The 17294-nt window shown below is 40.5% G+C and overlaps 1 non-coding gene across 1 annotated transcript; it reads left to right on the top strand.

The window, feature by feature from the left end:
- Positions 1-4556: 4556 nt before the first annotated feature.
- Positions 4557-4618, top strand: LOC116878148. Its single transcript, XR_004384780.1, has one exon. It is a non-coding gene; the product is annotated as a U7 small nuclear RNA (small nuclear RNA).
- Positions 4619-17294: the final 12676 nt, after the last annotated feature.

Genomic DNA, 17294 nt, shown 5'->3' with positions numbered 1-17294 from the left:
CTAGGGGAGTCCCCGCCATCCGGACTGAGAGATGGTGAATGATTGAACATGTCCAGTGGATGGGGGCTTTCAGGGCAGGGGAATTGGAAAGATAGAGGTTCAAGCTAGTGTTGTTCTTGGGGCAGGGTGGCTAAAGGATACACCTTAGTATGTAAGCTGAATGGCAAAGAAAATGAAACCAAGCCTATGGATCAAAAGAGAACATAGAAATCAGACACTGGGAGTCCTAATGATGTTCATGAGCAGGTGGCATGAAAGCTGGGAGGGAAAAAGTGCTGGTATAAGATGGGATGTTAAAGATTTTGGAGGTGGAGCTGTACTGAGATCCAGGTATATGTCCTATTTCCTCCACCAACTTGTAACGTCTGAGAGGTCAAGGATTGATACACATCCTTATTGTTCCTCCGAATGCACTGTGTAACAAGGATTCTGACCTTATGTCTTTAATTTGATTGTGCATGTTGTCATGGAGCATTAAAGGGCACTTGGATCATGTTAACTCAGTTCTTAGTTTTCAGTACCAATAAAGTGAAGAAATGAGCTCATTCTAAACAGCTCTTTATTGCCTCTCTTCATTATGAAGAGAACTCAAAGTGAAAGAAAAATGAATTCTCAATCACAATACTCAAAATTACTTCATTTCCCCCTTTTGTCTTCCTGATTTTATCTGTATAAATATTTAATCTCTGGTGGAATAATAAAAACATACAATTATTATCATCATTCTACTTGTTAAGTTACCTCCTTTTGGAATAAGGAATAAAATATTTTCCATATTTCTTTGTGGTAATTTTAAATTTTAAATTAAATATTTTTAAATGGTCCCAAAATTCATGGGTCTACCATATTTAACTACTTCTTTTTATTGTTGGGTATTAGATTATTACCAGTTTTTCAGTATTCCAAATAATATGGTAGTGGACATCTTTTGCATGTAACTTTTCTTTTCAGCTATAAATTTCTGAGAGTAAGAAAGACTTAAAAGTCAACCTCTTAGGGTGCCTGGGTGACTCAGCCGGTTAAGTGTCTGCCTTTGGCTCAGGTCATGACTCCGGGGTCCTGGGATAGAATCCTACATCGGGCTCCCAGCTCAGCAAGGAGTCTGATTCTCCCTCTGTGTCTCCCCCAACTCATCCCCTCTCTCTCACTCTCTCTCTGTCTCTCTCTCAAATAAATAAAATTGTAAAAAAAAAAAAAAAAAAAAAGTCAAACTATTTAAAGGTACATAGTGCCAGAATCTCTGATACAGCCCCAGTAATGTGAACTTTGCTATGTTCACCAAAACTGCCAACAAAACCAATTGTTAACCACAGAATATATTTAGTCTATGCTAATAGGTTACCAGATACTAGGAGAAGCAGTATAGGATAGGGGAAAGAATGCTGTTTGACATTAAGGAAGTCCAAGTTCTATCTGGTTCCTCAGGAATAACTGACCTTGGTCAGTTTGCTTAACTATCCTGGTCTGAGTGCTTACCTGTATGAGTGTATTTGCCAAAATGAAAATGTCTTTTTTGATGCAAAGATTTCTGTTCCTGGTAATCTCAAGGGGTGTCCTGTATACTGACTCATTGACTGGTTAGCTTTTATGGAGTTATACCTGCTGTGGGCCAGTCACTCTCTAAGTGCTTTAGATACATTATCTCATCTAATTCACACCACAAACCTAGGTGGGAAGTACTGTCATTAAACCCACTGAGCTGATGCAGAACTAAGATTTAGGCTCAGGAGGCTGAGGCTGACCACATTCTCATGGAGGTAAACAAGCGATCAGGATGTTGAAGGCCAGCTTAATTCTAATGTTTTGCATTTCAACCACGACACTATAATGCCTGGGCATGTTTTCTCTTAAAAGAACCCCAAATACTTTAACATTGAACCAGTTTTTGGTATTGCCTTTCTTCTCTTATACAAAGATAGAGAATTCCACACCACTGGATGGAGAGTCCCAGGATATCTGAGTTGCCTTACTTTTGTTTAACAAAAGCTTTTGTTTTGAGGTCAACTTTTGTTTAGCATGCCTATTTCTCTAGCTAAAGGAAAAATAACTTCACTTGTCTGTCTATATTCAGTTTTTGCATTTATTTCTTTTAATTCATGACTATATATCTTACCGTAATAGAGCCGGGATTTTTAATTGGTGTTTCCTTACATAAGTTTATACTACTGAGTATTGTTGCCTATTACTCTGCCCATGGGGCAGCTTTTATTTAAAAGGAATCAAATTAAATTGCTTCATAAAATTACAGCATATGTTCAGAAAAAAATTCACTGTGCCTGGACTTCATTTTCCATTAAAAACTGTATTCAGCAGAGTTCCTGTTTTCAAAAATTATGAGTTGGTACCCCCTAGTGGAAGATACAAAGCAATTTCAGTTAACTACTACTAAAAGCACTGGAGGTACAAAAGACAGGAAGGAATTCTCTGCTCCTTGCTGTGGTGTTTTGGATTCTCCTGTCACTACCTTATTGAGAAACAGTGGAGGTCAGTCGTGTGCAGAGCTGCAGGGGGCAATATGGAAGAAAAATGGGAATGAGATAGGTGACAATAGGTCTTCAGCAGCATTGGCTTTAGGTATGGGATGGCCATGTTGAAAGGTGGTGGATAAATCAGCCAGGATGTGATTGGACTTGAGTTGTGTGGTTGGTGTTTGTTTGTAGGGTGTGTGCTTGGTCAGTTGGCAGGAGGAAGACCAAAAATTGAGGAGGACAAGCTGAGTGACAGGATTGAGATGGAGGGGGAAGGAAGAGCTCTGGTAATGGAAAAGAGTTAAATCAGCATTGGAACTGAAGTATCCAGTATGAAAGATGGGTTGGGGTATATTCCAGGATGAGGACTGGGGGAGGGAGGCGACATCAAAGCAGAGAAGTTTCTGTGGAACCAGCAAATCTGTTGAGGTGGTTATGGGCCACCCTTCTCTGCCATCCCCCTGTCCCTGAGGGAATGAAACTCACTGGTTTGGGGATGGCCTCCCTGAGGACTATGGCCTCACTGAGGACTATGATACACATACTGGCTTTCACTTACACATGGCGACAGTATCTGTTTTAAACTTTAGGAGTCCTTCACTTATGTATCAGGACAAAATAGCTAAGCACTTAAAAATTTTCAAAAAGTTACCAGATTGTGAAATGAAATAAAGTAGATGTCTGTTGCCATGAGAGGGCAAAGCCATATGTCCTAATGTCCATACGCTGTGGAGGGAGGGCTGACCTCTTAGGAAAACTGGAGGTGCCCAAGAAAGATGTGCTTAGATGCTCTTCTCTGCTGGATAGCATCAATAAACTGAACAAACATACTTTGAATTCTGTTATCCAGATCACTGATTTAAATGTTTAAATACCTTGCCCCAACACCCCTTGAACCTGTAGTTGTCATGTGTCCTGATCAATATTGACTTGTTAATATTCAATCGGGAGAGGGTATATCCTTGAAGGGTTGCAGGCACCCCTGGCCTTTCTCTTGGAATAGTAAATCTGAACTTGTGGCTGTGTTTAAAATTTTAGTTTTCTTTCTGTAGGAAAAAGTACCATGAGGATGGCTTGCATTGCATCAAATTCTAAACCAAAGTTTGGGACTCTACGGGGACCAGGATCCTAGATGATACCTCACCCAGTGTTTTCCAAACTGGCCATGTAGCAAAATCATTAGGGGGGAGGGCAGTGTTTAAAAATACACATTCCTAATCTCTCAAAACAAACTGAGGGTTGCCGGGGGGTGGGGCTAGAGAGAGGGTAGTGGGGTTATAGACATTGGGGAGGGTATGTGTTATGGTGAGTGCTGTGAAGTCTGTAAACCTGGCGATTCACAGACCTGTACCCCTGGGGCTAATAATACATTGTATGTTTATAAAAAAATTTAAAAATTACTAAAAAAAAAAATACAAATTCCATCTGCCTTTTGCCACTAAGTCACAATCTCCAGGGGCTGGTGCCCAGGAAGCTTACCCAGAGCAATCTAATCCTCGCCCATCGCTGGGAGCCACCAACCTACTTCAGCCTCAGAATCCATCTGGGGAATTCTCTTTGATCTTAGTAACAATTTCTGCAATGCAAGGAACGGAAACCCAAGCCAGCTTTAGTAAAGGGGAGACTATTGTTCAGAGATGAGGAATCTCGCACAAGGAAGGAACTGAAGGAAATCGATTTGGCTCTCCCATGAGTACAAAGTCATTAGGCAGCTCCCTTCTCTCTGTGTGTCTAGTTTGTCATGGCTTCTCTCTGCATTTTGGCAGGCCACCCTCTTCAGCAAGGCTCTTAGTTTTGGTCCTCCCAGTCTTGGGCTTTGCATGGCTTTGGGTTGCCACAGCTCTGACTCAGGTACCAGTGCTGGATCACCTTACAGCCCTTGCTCACTCCACCATACATATTCTTCAGTTCAGGAGAGACTCCAGGCTGGGTCAGGGGTCTGGCCTTGGTTCAATCTATTGTGACGGGTGGGGAGAGGTCCTATGGCACACAAATGGTTCCCTATATCCACCTCCTCAGTAAAAGTAGAAGGGACTCTTCCAAAGGAGGGGAAGTACAGTCTGGCTAAGCACTCAAGGGGGGTCCACTAAATGTTACAGCTCTTTTAGAATTTGTCTAGTAGGTTTTCCAGTCTTCACCAGAAGACTCCCCCATGGAAAACAAAACAAACAAACAAGAAGTCCATTATATATTTGTAACGTCCCAGTGAGGGAATCATTTGGGCTCAGCTTGAACACTTCCTGAAACAAGGAACTCACCATTCTATGAGGTCTGTTCCTTTTCCAGTTCTAAGTATTCAAAGGCTTCTTTGATAATGACCATCATATATTCTAAGTTCATTATCTGCAATAATACAGAATAAACTTATTCCTTGGTCTCTAAGAATCTGAAGATGGCTACTGTGTTCATCTCAAGATTTTTATTTCCATACCGTATACGCTTAGTTCCTTGTCATGGTCCTCTCTGGATCTAGATGCTCATCATGCTGGGTTCCTTCCTTCGCACATGGCTTGAGTTAATGGTTGTTCTCATTGAAGAATTTGCTGACTTAAAAATTGTAGTTTTTCTTAAAGGATTGAGAGTGGCTTTAAAATACGCAATAGAACAACCCCGCAAATACTTCAAACCAAAAGTGTGAGGGCAAAAGGGATACATTTTGTAAAATAAGCAGGCGCTGGAGGAGAAATTGGTTCATGAAGCCCGTGGGAGCCTGTGGCTTGCTCAGGCTGGGCTGCAGAAGTGCTTCTTCAGCTTTCTAGTGGCCAGCCTAAAGGGAGAGTGAGGAATCACTGCATTCGTGAGAGAAAAAACAAGCCACTGGCCCAGAAGAATTTAAATGATTTCTGGTGCAAAGAACAGGACATATTTTCTCCTTGGGGTTCTCCGAGAGAAGATGTCATAAAACCATGTAAACAATATCTTTAACAATTTCCTTGAAGTAAATATTGTAGTCATTTCATAGGACTCTTTCTGACAATATCTGCCAAAAGGAGACACAATGGTGTTTGGTGAAAGCACAATTCAGTGAAGCCTCTGGAGCGAGGCTCTATGATTCAGACTGGGTGCCACTCGTGGATCTTTGCCCCAGTGTCTGTGGATGGGTGTTAGAGGATCTAGCAATGGTTTTCAAGCTGTGCTCTGAGGGTCCCATCAGAGGTGGGACTTCAAGCTTCTGATCCCTCCCCTATATCCCATTCTTTGACTAGGATTCTAGAAAAACATGAAGAATGAGTCTAGGGCTAAAAAGGAAATTTAAAAACCACTGATATAAAAGAATAGGTCACTGCTATCCCTCAGATAATCTATCATAGATAATGCTCATTTCCCAAAGTTTTCAATAGTCAAGGAGCAGTGGTGATTTCCGAGATTAAACACCCTGATAAGTTCCTAAGGCACAGAACCTCTATGTTACCAGCTGAACCCAGAGCCATATGTTTTAATAATCAAGCAAGCTAGGGAGTGCTTGACAACTTCTTATTAAATCTGAGGTGCCTAACAAGGACATATGGTGGACAGAAGGCCATGCTCCTTCACTTGGAGGTGGGCTAGGAAAGGACCGTCTGTCAGTGCTCAGATTCTCCTTAGGAACTAATTTGGTGTTTGCTCTAACAAGATGATACAGTACAACCTCAATGATTTCAGCCTGAAAAATAGTTAAATCTGCTACTGCCCCTCGGAACAATTTGTTACTTAAACTATAACCCCTGGAGGATTTTACTAATTGCCAAGCACATTTAGATATGGCCTTAAGAAAAACATATACTGGCAACAGGTCTTTGGGGAGGACGACGATATACGACCGTGAAGCTGGGCAGCTGGGGATGCCCGGCTCGTTCAGGGCAGAAGGTCACCCCTTCACAGAAGCTGGGCAGCCGGGAACGCTCGGCCTGCCCAGAGCAGAACACTGCCTGCTTCAGGGAAGCCGAGCACCCGGAACGCCCGGTCAGCTCAGGGTGGAACGAAATACCGCCTGCTTCCCGTTTCCGAGTGCTCCTTTCTCTTCCCAGAAGCGCCCGTCGGATGAGTCCTTTGAATGTGCTTGGTTAACTATAAACTTTGTCATCCTCCATGCTTATCCGCAAGACAGGTGACTAACGTTTGACTTTCATCCGTCCTTCTGTTGGCTATTGTTTCTATCTAATGAAAGTGAGACTGTGGAGTTGCTCGGGGCAGCAGTCTTTTCTACTGTTGTCCCCTGCTCCCAATCTCTTGCAGCTGACTTGTTTGTGCCTAATTCTTCTCCTGTTCACCGACTGGAAGCAGCAAAATCTCATAACCACATATTCATTTTATCCATAAGCAAATCACAGTAACTCACTCATAGAACCATCTTGCTTTTTATACCGAAAAGTGTATACATAAGTTTAAAAATGTAGTATATATAAAACTATATAAAAGATGATGCTTTTGGATTCAGAACATCTAGTTTTTCTTTGTGATAATAACAGTATCAGCTCTGTATTAAGGCCATTCTGGTTTTGATACTAAGGAAAACCTGGCATTGATGTGCCAGAGAAAGCCCACTTCTCTATTCCTTGTAATTGGAAAAGGTGCCATTTCTGATCCATCAAGGGACTGTAATTCCTGACCTTGAAACATGGTGGCATGAAGTGCAGGTTCCTCATAAGCCTTGTGACTGAGGGTGGGAATGGGCCTTGACAATCAATACCCAGCACGAGGATCTTGGTTTATAACTGATTTCAGTCCTCAAAGATTATGGACAGATCAATAAAAGCTACAAACACTCTTAGGTTTTTCTTATCAGATTGTACCACAAGGTTGACAAAGACTTTAATAATGATCAGCGGTGGAATAGCTATGCCTACAGCTAGCTCACTTTGTGTAGAGCACTGGCCCAAGAGTCCTAGAACTTTACAGTTTATCAAGCAGGAAGGTGACATGCATGTTAGATAGACCACCTAGTAAATTAGGAGTGAGTAAATGATTGCCCTGAGGAAAAATGTAATAGACTAAACTCTGGGCCAATCGATAAGGAGAAATTTCCAACAAAATACCACCAACAAAGGCTCTTCCCCATCTATTCACAAAATCATGTAATAACTCAACGTATTTTAAGTTCTGTGGGTATCATGTATATATATGAGGATCCCTGTGTTTTACAATGGCAGATGATCAGTGAAAGTGGGAAATTGCAAAATTAATTATATGTAAACTAATCTTTATTACTCTCCCAAGATGACAATAAGCATCTGTCGGGGCAAAACCCAAAATGCCTGATTGACCACAGCTACACGGATTGATAGAACTCTACCTTCTCAGAGGGCCTGTCAGCTACTGCCCAAAGCGGATGTATCTGGCTACCTGCAGACCCTTTTTACCTAATTTCAAATGACCAGGGCAGGTACAGCGCCCCAGAGTCCAAGAGCCTGTCTGGGGAGCAAGGATGACACCAACAAAGACCAGGCTTGTGAAGAGCAGGTCCCAACTCTTCCTTCCAGAAGCAGCAGCACCCAGTGTGCCCTCCCTGTAGGTTCACACAGCCCGCCTCAGGTTATCTTTACATTCACTTTGGAACATGAGGCCTCATCCCAACATCAAAATGGCAGAATTACCTCTGTCCAGTTTGTACAAACACATGTCACTTGCCTAGAAGACCAAATCACTTGGTTCCCAAAACAGCTGAAGATAAACCTTTTTTTTGTAAAAAAATTAAGTGAGATGGGAGCTCTCTATTAGAAGGGATCTGTGGATGATCAGCCTTCTCCAAGAATTTTGTTTAGCTCCATTTTTTAAAAATGTGCTCCATGATAGACACTGGTCCCAGTATCTGACTGGTCTACAAACTTAGAGTAGTTAGCTTCTGTTGGCAAAGTTTTGAAAAGTTAGCATCCAAGGAAGCAGCCAGTATCTGAATGTCAGGACTTCTCCCAAGAAAATCTTACCAGGGAAATTGCCACAGAACTTGCCTATTAACAGAATGGATAGCCAAGCTCTTCTGAAGTAACGATATATTTATATTGAGTTTTACATTTTACATTTTCCTAGGTGGCCATTTACAGTTCTCCTCACTTGTGCTGTGCCATTAATCTTGCTATGCTTTGTTTGTTGATGCCTGATTGAGGTGGACAGGTCAGTCCACCTTCACTTTGCCTTCACTCCCTTCTCGGAGTCAGCACCCTCCCGACTCCCAAAAATATGGGACTTGGACACAGACACTAGACAGGTAGTGTTTGAAGTTTTATACCTGTTATTAAGTTTTATATCAATTTAGGGTCAAAATTTCCAGTAAGATGACTTACATTAATTCTTTTTTAAAAATTTAAATTCATTTAGCCAACATATAGTAAGTACATCATTAGTTTCAGATGTAGAGTTCAGTAACTCTTGAGTTGCATATAGTACCCAGGGCTCATCACCTCCTGTTCCCTCCTTAGTGCCCATCACTCACTTACCCCATTCCCCACCCCACCCCCTGCCCACCTCCCCTCCAGCAATTCTCAGTTTGTTTCCTGTAGTTAAGAGTCTCTTGTGTTTTGTTTCCTCTCTGATTATTTCCCATTCAGTTTTCCCTCCCTTCCTTATGATCCTCTGTGCTGTTTCTTATTCCACATGTGAGTGAAATCATATAATTATCTTTCTCTGATGGACTTGCTTCGCTCCACATAATACCTTCTAGTTCCATCCATGTCAGTGTAAATAGCAAATATTCATCCTTTCTGATGGCTGAGTAATATCCATTGCATATGTATGTATGTATATACACACACATACATACATACCACATGTTCTTTAATCCATTCATCTGTCAGTGGGCATCTTGGCTCTTTCCACAGTTTGGCTACTGTAGACAATGCTGCTATGAACAGTGGGGTGCATGTGCCCCTTCAGATCATTATATTTGTATCTTTGGGGTAAATGCCTAGTAGTACAATTGTTGGGTCATAGGGTAGCTCTGTTTTTAACTTCTTGAGGAACCTACATACTGTTTTCCAGAGTGGCTATACCAGATTGCTCTCCCACCAACAGTGTAAGAGTGTTCCCCTTTCTTTACATTCATGCCAGCATTTATCATTTCCTGATTTGTCAATTTTAGCCATTCTGACTGATGTGAGGGGGTATCTCATTGTGGTTTTGATTTGTTTTTCCCTGATGCAGAGTGATGTTGAACATTTGTTCATGTGTCTGTTGGCCATTGGATGTCTTCTTTGGAGAAATGTCTGTTCATGTCTTCTGCCCATTTCTTTTTTCTTTTTTTTTTTTTGACAGACAGATCACAAGTAGGCAGAGAGGCAGGCAGAGAGAGACAGGAGGAGCAGGCAGGATCCCTGCTGAGCAGAGAGCCCGGTGCGGGACTCGATCCCAGGACCCTGAGATCATGACCTGAGCCGAAGGCAGAGGCTTTAACCACTGAGCCACCCAGGCGCCCTCTTCTGCCCATTTCTTGACTGGATTATTTGTTCCTTGGGTATTGAGTTTGATAAGATCTTGGGTACTAGCCCTTTATCTGATATGTCATTTGCAAATATCTTCTCCCATTCTATAGATTGTAGATTTTTAGTTTTGCTGTTTCCTTTGCCATAGAAAAGCTTTTTATCTCAATGAAGTCCTAATAGTTCATGTTTTATTTTGTTTCCCTTGCCTTTGGAAACATGTCTTACAAGAAACTACAGCCAAGGTTGAAGAGGTTGCTGCTTGTGTTCCCCTCTAGGATTTTGATGGATCCCTATCTCACATTTAGGTCTTTCATTCTGAGTTTATTTTTGTGTATGATGTAACAAAATGGTCCAGTTTCATTCTTCTGCATGTGGCTGTCCAATTTTCCCAACACTTTGTTAAAGAGACTCCTTTTTCAATTGGATATTCTTTCCTGCTTTGTTGAAGATTGTTGACCATAGAGTTGTGCATCCATTTCTGGGTTCTCTATTCTGTTGCATTTATCTATGTGCCTGTTTTTGTGCCAGTACCATACTGTTTTGATAATTATAGCTTTGTAATATAGCTTGAAGTCTGGCATTGTAATGCCACTAGCTTTGGTTTTCTTTTTCAACATTCCTCTGGCGATTCAGGGTCTTTTCTGGTTCCATACAAATTTTGGGATTGTTTTTCCCAGCTCTGTGAAAAATGTTGATGGTGGGATGCCTGAGTGGCTCAGTTGGTTAAGTGTCTGCCTTTGGCTCAGCTCCTGACCCCAGGGTCCTGGAATTGAGTCCCACATCAGGTTCCTTGATTGGCCAGGAGCCTGCTTCTCCCTCTGCTGACTGCTCCCCCTACTTGTGCTCTCTCTCTCTTTCTGACAAATAACTAAGTAAAAATCTTTAAAAAAAAAAAAAGAAAAGTAAAATGTTGATGATATTTTGATAGAGATTGCATTGAATGTGTAGATTGCTCTGGGTATTTTAAGAATATTCTTCGAATCCATGAGCATGGAATGTTTTTCCATTTCTTTGTGTCTTCCTCAATTTCTTTCATAAATATTCTGTAAGTTTTGGAGTATAGATCCTTTACCTCTTTGGTTAGGTTTATTTCTAGGTATCTTATGGTTTTTGGTGCAATTGTAAATAGGATCGATTCCTTAATTTCTCATTTTTTTCCCTGTCTCATTGTTAGTGGATAGAAGTGCAACTGATTTCTGTGCTTTGATTTTATATCCTGCCTCGTTATCGAATTCCTGTATGAATTCTAGCAATTTTGGGGTGGAGTCTTTTGGGTTTTCCACATAAAGTATCATCCCATCTGTGAAGAGTGAGAGTTTGACTTCTTTGTCAATTTGAATGCCTTTTATTTCTTTTTGTTTTCTGGTTGCTGAGGATAGGATTTCCAGTACTATGTTGAACAACAGTGGTGAGAGTGAACATCCCTGTTGTGTTCCTGATCTTAGGGGAAAAGCTGTTTTTTTTCCATTGAGAATGACATTTGCTGTGGGCTTTTCATAAATGGCTTTTATAGTATTGAGGTACATTCCCTCTATCCTTACTCTGTGGAGCTCTTTAATCAAGACAGGATGCTCTATTTTGTCAAATGCTTTTTCTGCATCTATTCAGAGGATCATATGTTCTTGTCCCTTCTTTTATTAATGTATTCTATCACACTGATTGATTTGCAGATGTTGAACCACCTTGCAGCCCAGGAATAAATCCCACTTGAGCGTGGTGAATAATCCTTTTAATGTACTGTTGGATCCTATTGGCAAGTATTTTGGTGAGAATTTTGGCATCCATGTTCATCAGGGATACTGGTCTGTAATTCTCCTTTTTGGTGGGGTCTTGGTCTGGTTTTGGGATCAAGGTAATGTTGGCCGCATAGAATGAATTTGGAGGTTTTCCTTCCATTTCCATTTTTTGAAACAGCTTCAGAAGAAGAGGCATTAGTTCTTCTTTAAATGTTTGGTAGAATTCCCTTAGGAAGCCATCCGGCCCTGGACTTTTGTGTGTTGGGAGAGTTTTGATTACTGCTTCAATTTCCTTGCTGATTATGGGTCTGTTTAGGTTTTCTATTCCTGTGTCAGTTTTGATAATTTATAAGTTTCTAGGAATGCATTCCTTTCTTCCAGGAATGGAAGATAAATTATGCCTACTTTATTGGCATATAGTTGCTCATAATATGTTCTTAAAATTATTTATATTTCCTTGATGTTGGTTGTGATCTCTTCTCTTTCATTCATGATTTTATTAATTTGGGTCCTTTCTCTTTTCTTTTTGATAAGTCTGGCTAGGAACCAGTTTATTGGTCTTATTAATTCTTTCAAAGAACCAATTTCTAGTTCGTTGATCTGTTCTCCTGTTCTTTTGGTTTCTATTTCATTGATTTCTACTCTAATCTTTATTATTTCTCATCTCCTTCTTGGTTTAGGCTTTATTTGCTGTTCTTTCTCCAGCTCCTTTAGGTGTAAGGTTAGCTTGTGTATTTGAAACTTTTCTAGTTTCTTGAGAAAGGCTTGTATTACTATATACTTCCCTCTTAGGATCACCTTTGATGCACCCCAAAGGTTTGAAACAGTTGTGTTTTTACTTTCATTTGTTTTCATGAATTTTAAAATTATTTAATTTCCTGGTTGACCCTTTCATTCTTTAGTAGGATGCTCTTCAACCTCCAAGTATTTGAATTCCTTCCAAATTTTGTCTTATGATTGAGTTCAAGTTTCAAAGAATTGTAGTCTGAAAATATGCAGTGAATAATCCGAAACTTTTGGTACGAGCTGAGACCTGATTTGCAACCTAGTATGTGATCCATTCTGGAGAATGTTCCATGTTCACATAGGAAGAATGTGTATTCTGTTGCTTTAGGATGGAATGCTCTGTATATATCTATGAAGTCTATCTGGTCCAGGATGTCATTCAAAGCCCTTGTTTTCCTGTTGATCTTCCGCTTAGATGATCTGTCCATTACTGTAAGTGGGGCATTGAACTCCCCACGTTATTATCAGTGTGTTTCTTTAATTTTGTTATTAATTGGTTTATATATAGGCTGCTCCAAGTTAGGAGCATAAATTTTTATAATTGTTTGATCTTCTTGTTGGATAGACCCTTTAAGCATGATATAGTGTCCCTCTACATCCCTTACTATACAGTCTTTGATTTAAAGTCTAATTTGTTTTCTGTAAGGATATCTACCCTAGTTTTCTTTTGATGTCCATTAGCAAGATAAATTATTCTCCATTCCCTCATTTTCAATCTGGAGGTGTCTTTGTGTCTAAAATAAGTCTCTTGTGGACAGCATATGGAATGGTCTTCCTTTTTTATCCAATCTGATACCCTACATCTTTTGACTAGAATATTTAGCCCATTTACATTCAGAGTAACTATTGAAAGATATGAATTTAGTGCTGTTGTATTACCTTAAAGTCACTGTTTCTGTATATTGTCTCTGTTCCTTTCTGTTCTGTTACCTTTGAGCTGTCTCTTTGCTTACAGGATACCCTTTAATATTTCTTGCAGGGCTGGTTAGTGATCACAAATTCCTCCCCCCCCCCACCATTTATCCTGGAAGCTCTTTATCTCTCCTTCCATTCTGCATGAGAGCCTTGCTGGATAAAGTATTCTTGCCTGCATGTTTTTCTCATTTATTACCCTGAATTTATCATGCCAGCCCTTTCTGGCCTGCCAGGTCTCTGTGGGCAGGTATTCTGCCAGTCTAATGCTTCTACCTCCTTAGGTTAAGGACCTCTTGTCTCTAGTGCTTTCAGGATTTTCTCTTTATCCCTGAGATTTGCAAGCTTCACTATCTTATGTTGGGGTGATGATATATTGTCATTAATTTTGAGGGGGCTTCTCTTTGCCTCCTGGACTCGAACGCCCATTTCCTTCCCCAGATTAGGGAAGTTCTCGGCTATGATTTGCTCAAATATACCTTCTGTCCCTCTCTCTTTCTTCTTCCTCTGGAACCCCAATAATTCCAGTATTGTTTTGCTTTTTGGTAGTGCTGATTTCTAGAAGCCTTCCCTCATGTTCCATTAGTTGTTTTTCTTGATTTTCCTCAGTTTCCTTATTTTCCATTATTTTGTCTTCTGTGTCACTGACTCCCTCTTCTGCCTCACTTACCTTAGCCATTAGAGCATACATTTTAGGCTGCATTTCAGTTAAAGCATTTTTAATTTCAGCCTGATCAGATTTTAGTTCTTTTACTTCTGCACTAAGAGATTCTCTAGTGTCTTTAATGCTTTTTGAAGCCCAGCAAGTATCTTTATAATTGTTTTTCTAAATTCTAGGTCAGACACTTTACTTATATCCATATTGATTAAATCTCTGGCAGAGAATATTACCTCTGGTTCTTTTGCTGTGAATTTCTCCTTCTAGTAATTTTGTCCAGAGAAAAACAGATGAACAGGAACAAAATAAAAAATATCAACCACAAATCCAGCAAAATACACACTAGATAAATCTGAAGAGATCTGAAATCAGTGCAGGAGTTTTTTAGTTCTGTGTGACCCATAAACTTAGTGTTCGCCTGATGTTCCTTCTGGTCTTCTGGGGGAGGCCCTGTTGCACTGATTCTCAGGTGTCTTTGTCTGGGTAGAGTTGCACCAACCCTTGCCAGAGGCCAGGCTCAGTGTAAGTGGATTCATGTTGTTCTATGTGGCTTTGTTCCCTGAAGGCTTTCCATGCCACTTTAGAGGATGAAAAAAAAAAAAAAAATGAAAATAGCAGTGCCCCAATCTCCAGCCCCAGAGCTGAAGGATCATGGTCCCTACTCTTCATTGCACCCTCAGGGAAAAGCAGTCAGTCACATTTGTGTGTGCCAAGCTGTAGACTCCTGAGGTGTGCACCCATGTCAATCTTCCTGCAGGAGGGAGGAGGGCTGCTGCAGTTCTGCCGCTTGTTGGGCCCCTACTTGGAGAGCAGTCACCTGATCATGCCTGGGCTTGTGGTTTATGGCAATGCCTAGCTGAATGCCACCCCCGGGCTTGCTGATTGTAGCCTACTTCCCTGCTCCAATCCTTGGGAACTCTGCTGCACTCACACATCTCCGTTCTTTCTGTGACCCTGGGGACCCAGGGAGAGATCACCCTGTCCCACCTAGGATTCTGTCCCACTTTGCCACCTGAGCACCTTTCAAGCAGGGATGTTTTCCACTGGAGAGAAGTCTAAAAGTTCCAATTTTGTACTTTGCCACTATATCACTTTCTGGTAGCTGACTTATAGAGGACTTCTCCCAGTTTATCTTCTGATATATCCCCTCAGATTCACTTCTCTGCACCTCCTACCATGCAAAAAGTGGTCACTTTCCTATTTTTAGAATTGCAGCCATTTTTTCTTAGATCTCAGTTAGAATTCACAGGTGTTTATAATGGTTTGATAGATATCTAGCTGAATTCAAGGGACTAGATGAAACGAGGGTTCCCTACTCTTCTACCATCTTCCCTCCAGACAATTTACAGTAATTCTTTAAATTTGATATATTAGCCAGCCCTCCTAGCTTATGTCATCCAAATATTTGATTAACATACCTCTTCACTTAAGTCACTAATCAAAATGTTGACTAGATTTGGCTAAATGTTGATGTTGACTAGGTGGTGGATTTGTTTGATGGAGCATAAGATGAACATTCAATATGTTGTTGTAGATCTATTTGTTGTCTGAAAAGATGGGCCTGGTACATTGAAAAATGAAAAAAAAAAATCATGTAATATTACGCATTTCTGATTCCACTGTCAAAATATGTGTGCATGTGTATAAAGATAGAAAAGTGTCTGGAAAGAGATGTACCAAGAAAGTCGGTGTTTACCTTGAGTGGCTGGGCTACTAGTCATTTTTCTTTTTTTTTTTTTTTAAACACTTGTATGTATCTTCTGAAAAATAATTTAGTATAGATGCTTTTATAAATAGGAAAATAACAAAAATATTGTATTTTTTAAAAATGCAAAAGAAGTAGAAGAAAGATCAAAGAGAGCCCTCTGGCTTATCCCTAAAGACCTTTCTTCAGGTCTAATAAAGTGGTTCTCAGACTGCTCTGCTGAACAGAACTATTGAAAGAGATTTTTAAAAACATCTCCCTTGGAAAAATTACCAGATGATACTGCTGTTGCCAGTCTTTGGGCCAGCCAGAAGACACACCTACTTAATTAGTTGGGATTACACTTAACTTCTCTGCCTCTTATTGGCTGTGGGACCTCAGTAACTAACCTAAACTGAAACGAATTTTTTTGTATGCTTCAAGACAGAATGTTAACATTTATATTAAAGGATGGTTGTGAGGCTTAAATGACATAATGACACAAGATGCCTAATCCAGTTCCCAGAGCATGGTGTAGTTAGGAATGCTATTGGTGGTCTCCATAGCATCTAGCCCATGGTTCTCAACCTTATTCACAACTCATCAGTTATCACACCTCTTACCTCTTCTCCCTTTCCAGCACACTTTAGGATCTTATCTGAGTCCAAGAAGAAAGCACGGAAAGTAATGACTTAGTATTGATGTTGCTGACAATTTGCGGAAATCATCATATCTAATGATCTCCATATAAAGGAATAAGCTTTTGATAAATAACTTATGTTTTGAACCCTTTTGTTTAAGCTGCTTTTAGTGTGTGTGGCTTTTGCATTACTGGAATCCCCCTGCATTCTGATAAGCCTGGAAGTTAACTCAAGAATTATTTGCAGTATTGCATAAAGCAATGTGTGATCTTCATTCCCCAAAGAACTTAAAGACAAATGGGAAAGATTAAGCAGTAAAATATCACTTTTACACATCACGACGTTTTAGTGGATTTTTTGTCATGTTAATGTCCTACTTGATGAGAGAAGAGTGAAACAACATAGCTAACAAAAAAGAAAAAAACACAACCTTTTCAATTAGAGAAGGATATTTTTCTAATTTAAATTTAATTAGCCAACATAGAATTCAATAACTCATCAGTTGCATATAATACCCAGTAGAGCAGGATATTTTTAAAGCAATTCTTGTGGGAGTTATCAATTCTTATAGCAGAGGGTTCTCTCCACCTCAGAAGGGCTGAGATCAAAGAGATCTAGCCTTGAAGAGGCCACTGAGCTGGAAGGGAAGGTGACTCATGTGGCTTGGGAGCCCCACACCCAAAGCTCAGTCTTTGAGGCATTGTTCTTGGAATAGCAAGCCTGGTTGCTCCTCGGGGGAGAGTAACTAAGACAGTACACAGCCATGTTCCTCCCCTCCCTTCTCTTACTTATGCCCCCAGAGCTGGGCGGGGGCATGTGAGCAATGGAAAATTCCTTTGACCCAAAGTAGGGCTGGAGAAGGGTCATACAGCTTTCCAAAACAGAACCAGTGGATGTCAGCTTTCCTTTCTATAGAGTCCAAGATTCCTTCAGTGGCCCATAATCTCTCCAGGCTTGAGGGGCTCCTGAAAGAGAGCTTGGAATCATTATTTTCCATGCAGAAGACTGGTCATGC

The sequence above is a fragment of the Lontra canadensis genome, unplaced genomic scaffold (assembly GCF_010015895.1).
Source record: "Lontra canadensis isolate GAN:19392208 unplaced genomic scaffold, GSC_riverotter_1.0 scaffold55, whole genome shotgun sequence".
Taxonomy (NCBI): Eukaryota; Metazoa; Chordata; class Mammalia; order Carnivora; family Mustelidae; genus Lontra; species Lontra canadensis.
This window is presented reverse-complemented; position numbering and strand designations above follow the sequence as displayed.